This window comes from Schistocerca nitens, chromosome 5 (genome assembly GCF_023898315.1).
Source record: "Schistocerca nitens isolate TAMUIC-IGC-003100 chromosome 5, iqSchNite1.1, whole genome shotgun sequence".
NCBI classification, from domain to species: domain Eukaryota; kingdom Metazoa; phylum Arthropoda; class Insecta; order Orthoptera; family Acrididae; genus Schistocerca; species Schistocerca nitens.
Genome location: NC_064618.1, coordinates 472,712,016 through 472,717,238, shown reverse-complemented (window position 1 = coordinate 472,717,238; position 5,223 = coordinate 472,712,016). Strand labels below are relative to the sequence as shown.

The following is a 5,223-nucleotide window of genomic DNA, read 5'->3' as shown; positions in this document are numbered from 1 at the left end:
GCCTTTCACCGGCCGCCGCCAAAAGCTGCGCCGCTGTTCGCGCTGTGCGACGTTTTTCCGGGGAGGAAGAAAGACACCGGTGCTGCACCCGATGCGATTGTCGTCTAGAGCGTGACTGGCGCACAGTTGCAACGCGAGTCTGCCTAGAACACGCGATGTAATCGTATAAAGACGAAAACAAAAGATTTACTTCCGTCGATTCACTCGTTACCGGTAATGACATGCGCCTATATTTAGCAGTAGAATCCGTCTTCTGTGCGGTTGTTTTCTTCACAACTGGATCCACAGCCAGCGAATACAGGTTAAATGAAGACATATAGCTGCCGAGGCTATGATACCTTAAAATGGGATGAATAGAAACAGTTTTCTCAACTTAAAAAAAAAAATGATAATTTTAAAGATAAATATGAAAATAGAACCTACGTGGGATTATAGGTCGTGTGCATAACATCAAACTTTTAATTGGATTTTGGACCTAGCTCATGCTTTTATAACCTAAATAAAATAAAATGTTGATATTCCTATTCAGTCCGCAGACAGGGGTGAATACAGACAGCACTGTTAATCTTATTTTTTTTCTTATTTTTTTTTTCAATCGTCTTTGTGATGAACAAAGAAAAAGCACTCCGTCTTCAGGCCACAAGCGGCCCATCGGGACCATCCGACTGGCTTGTCATCCTGAGTTCAGGATGCAGATAGGAGGGGCATGTGGTCATCACACCGCTCTCCCGGTCGTTATGGTGGTTTTCGTTGACCGGAGCCGCTACTATTCGGTCGAGTAGCTCCTCAATTGGCATTACGAGGCTGAGTGCACCCCGAAAAATGGCAACAGCGCATGGCGGCTGGATGGTCACCCATCCAAGTGCCGGTCACGCCCGACAGCGCTTAACTTCGGTGATCTCACGGGAACCGGTGTATCCACTGCGGCAAGGCCGTTGCCCTTTGTGATGAACAGGGCCATGTGAAAATCTGTTTTGGGTCTAGGAAAATGTGGTATCAACCTTCGATACCACACTAGTTAGGAGTTGCAATTATTGACCCTCGAGTTGCGGCTAGCGCCGCTCCGCGGCTTGTATACAGTTCCTAGCGAGCTCTCGTCCACTCCTGCTCAGGACGTCAAGTAGTAAAGTAGCATAGCCTTCAGCTGATAGGAAGCAACGTCTAACACGGCGCTTAGTAACGTATACTCTAAGTGACGCCTCAATAGCTGTCTGTTTGTAATTATTTGTAGGCTGGTTCAAATGGTTCAAATGTCTCTGAGCACTATGGGACTCAACTGCTGAGGTCATTAGTCCCCTAGAACTTAGAACTAGTTAAACCTAACTAACCTAAGGACATCACAAACATCCATGCCCGAGGCAGGATTCGAACCTGCGACCGTAGCGGTCTTGCGGTTCCAGACTGCAGCGCCTTTAACCGCACGGCCACTTCGGCCGGCTATTTGTAGGCAGCCAAGAAGAATCCTGTACAACACGTTAAGTGCAATATATATTATTTTTTACCAACGGGCAGATCCAGACCTAGCAACCAGCACATCAACGACGTTACTGACAAACCTGCTGTTATATGTTTCTATTTATCTTTGGCCAGCAGTCAACATTGGCGACGACTCGTTCGTCGCCATCGTAACAGAGCACAAGAAACTAAATTTACCTGCTTCAGAAAAGCTTTATTCAACACAAAAACTGAAAATACTGCTACAATTGCGCTTTTTTCTTCTGTTTTCCAAAAAAACTTATTGTATCATCAAGTCGATGAACTTGCTTTGTTTTTTAATACAAGTCACTGACACTATGTTTAAAAATGATGCCTTTGAGTATACAAATCGTACCGCCAGATGTAATGAAGAGCTTACGAATATCATCTGCTTGACTAAAAAATGATATCTCCTCTGTTAAAATAAATGTTTTTATCGGACATTAAAAAAAATACAGCATAACCTTTGCCTTCTAAATGACAAATTTTCCACAAGCTTTTATCATAGTGGATTGAGAACAGTGCCAGGTTGTTCATCACTCCCGTTAAATTCTTGGTATTCCTCTGAAGAAACATTGACGATAACTCTCTCTCATCACCCAACAAATTACTAAAATAGTGCCGTCTATTTTCAGGTAGTCAAAAAACAAGTCAGAACGCGCACGTTCATAATTGTGAATGGTAACGGCATTTTTTGTGCGAAAAAGAAAATAAAAAGAATTTGCATTCAGTTTGACAGTTCTGCTGTCAAACTATTTTTTTATGAAAACAACACCCTATATATATATATATATATATATAAATATATGTTCTAGGCCCGCAGTCCGGAACCGCGCGACTGCTACGGTCGCAGGTTCGAATCCTGCCTCGGGCATGGATGTGTGTGATGTCCTTAGGTTAGTTAGGTTTAACTAGTTCTAAGTTCTAGGGGACTGATGACCTAAGATGTTAAATCCCATAGTGCTCAGAGCCATTTTTTTTATATATAAATGAGTATATAAAGGAGAAACGTTTTTACCGAAAATCTCGAGCAGTTCTCGACCAATTTACTTCCAATTTTTATGTGATACTCTAATGAACATTCGAACGGACATAGGCCATGTATTTTTGTAATATACTACATATATAAATATATATGTAACATGTTATGGGGAAACGCCGTTAGCAAAAATCTCGAAAAGATCTTGACGCATTTACTTAAAATTTTTACACGATACTCTGCCGAATATTCCGACAAAACGGGCACAGAGAGGAGGGAAGGAAGAGACGGATACAGACAGAGGGGAGGAGGATATGCACACAGAGATAAGAGGAGAGGAGATGTACGGAGATGGAGGGAGGATGGTTCAAATGTCTCTGAGCACTATGGCACTTAACTTCTGAGGTCATCAGTCCCCTAGAACTTAGAACTACTTAAACCTAACTATCCTAAGGACATCACACACATCCATGCCCGAGGCAGGATTCGAATCTGCGACCGTAGCGGTCGCGCGGCTGCAGACTGTAGCGCCTAGAACCGCTTGGCCATCCCGGTCGGCGAGGGAGGATGGGAAGGTCGGCAGAGAGACAGGGGAGAGGCAAGGAAATTAGGATGCATACTCAATTTCTGCACATATTTTCCAATTGCGAAGCATTGCCGGGTTCGCCAGTGATAAAGAAAAAAGAAGTTCCAGAACAAAACAGTTTAGTCGCACTGTAGGGGACCGTCTCAAAAAAGCGGCTTCAGTGTTTCGTAACGACGCTGCCATACGGAAGGACAGAATTCAAACTGGCACTGGCCTTGGAAATCTAAATACTTAATAACGATGACTGCTTCGCAGGCACTGACGTGGCCAGCGGCGGCTGCGGCGCTTCCCTTAGAGAACGGCGCTATCGGGAGGCCTGGCGGATGCCGTCACCGCCCCCCGCCCTCCCCCCACCCCTGCTGACCCGCACGGTCCAGTTGGCGCGTCACGGCTAGAGGCCGCAGTGGGCGTGCAGCTGATGACCCGCCGGAGCTCACATCCGCGGCCCGAGCGTGGGTGGACGGAGGCGCCGACAGCGCCGCCGCTGTGCCGCGGACGCAGGCGGAAACTACAGCGAGCGGCCTCTCCTTGCACGGCAGTCTCTTCCCATAATTGGGCCCGGTGCCGTCTTGAATTTCCGCCCCAGTAACGTTTTCCTGCCTCGCCGTTGTCACTTTACTGCCGACAGTACAGACGTTTGACCCGTCCCGCGTCTGACGCTGTGAACGACACTTTATTCTCGTTTCGTTACGACGCAACATTTCTCGCATGGCTGGACGCGACGAACCCGCAGCTATTGTCCAGCTGCTGCTTTTTTTTCCTATCAAGTTCGGCGCCGTTCTTTTTACGCTGCGAGATTTATGCGTTCGAGACGAGCGTGCCGGCCTCCTCTAATTGGGCATCGTCAGTATTCCTCTGAGTCGCTGTCGTATCAGCCGGCACGCGCCTCGAACCTCGTTAGACGTCACGGGACAGGTCAATGCCTTCCTTGTAACGCCACCCACTTTCCATTTGAAAGACATCCACAGAGAAAGGTATTCCAAATCATTTATATTTATGCACGTTTCAATCGCTGGAAAGGCGCAAAGACACACCATGAACAGATTTCGTCTGCTGTGAGTCGCATAGTATGGAGAAGGTATATATGTACGCTGTACTTTGGAAGACTAGCTCTCTGACCAAACCAGTATCAACTCGACAGTCTCGAACAGCGTACCCGTGTCGATTACAGACAAAGCATTCCTACTCGTGTTCAGGGATCATAAGGGCTAGCTGCATCAAGACGACGTTGCCCGCTCTAATTCGATGACTTTGATGTTTCATTTCGATGGCCATTTTTATACTGCAACATACAGGAATTTATGGTGACACTGTCGTAATATTTGATTCGCAGAATGTTTGGATTTGTAGTTGTACCTTCCTTGTGTATGACATTAAATCCGCTGTTCCAAATGAGAGGCTGTTTTCCATGTCCAAGGATCAAAATGGTTCAAATGGCTCTGAGCACTATGGGACTCAACTGCTGAGGTCATCAGTCCCCTAGAACTTAGAACTACTAAAACCTAACTAACCTAAGGACATCACACACATCCATGCCCGAGGCAGGATTCGAACCTGCGACCGTAGCGGTCGCGCGGTTCCAGACTGCAGCGCCTAGAACCGCTTGGCCACTCCGGCCAGCTCCAAGAGTCACTATCAGTGTTTCATTTATTGCTCCATGAATGTAGAGCACGGCGTACGTTACTGTGCCACTTACTTAATACTACCATGATAGTTAAAATGCTTTATAGGATTGTACTCCATGTAGAATGAGATTTTCACTCTGCAGAGGAATGTGCGCTGATATAAAACTTCCTGGCAGATTAAGTTTGGAAGGTAGGAGACGAGGTACTGGTAGAAGTAAAGCTGTGAGGACGGGGCGTGAGTCGTGCTTGGGTAGCTCAGTTGGTAGAGCACTTGCCCTTGAAAGACAAAGGTCCCGAGTTCGAGTCTCGGTCCGGCACACAGTTTTAATCTGCCAGGAAGTTGTACTCCATGTAGTCCGTTGGTGGATAAATGTAACCTTGCTACTGTAATTTCGCTCTTGTTTATTGCGGAACAATACGATGCTGTTCTATATTTATCATTAATTGTTTTGAACACACATTCATCCCTGAAAATTATTATGGTTTTCTCTGCTGTCCCCATGCGCTCATATACTCTTACTTAAATCGCTATTTAATGGGAACACAAATTGCTAGAC

At 46.1% G+C, this 5,223-nt stretch overlaps 1 non-coding gene and 1 pseudogene across 1 annotated transcript; one reads left to right on the top strand and one right to left on the bottom strand.

Moving 5' to 3' along the window:
• Positions 1-823: 823 nt before the first annotated feature.
• LOC126261437 (5S ribosomal RNA) lies at positions 824-940 on the bottom strand (annotated as a pseudogene).
• Positions 941-4,909: 3,969 nt separating this feature from the next.
• Trnas-uga (transfer RNA serine (anticodon UGA)) lies at positions 4,910-4,984 on the top strand. The gene has a single exon. It is a non-coding gene; the product is annotated as a tRNA-Ser (tRNA).
• Positions 4,985-5,223: the final 239 nt, after the last annotated feature.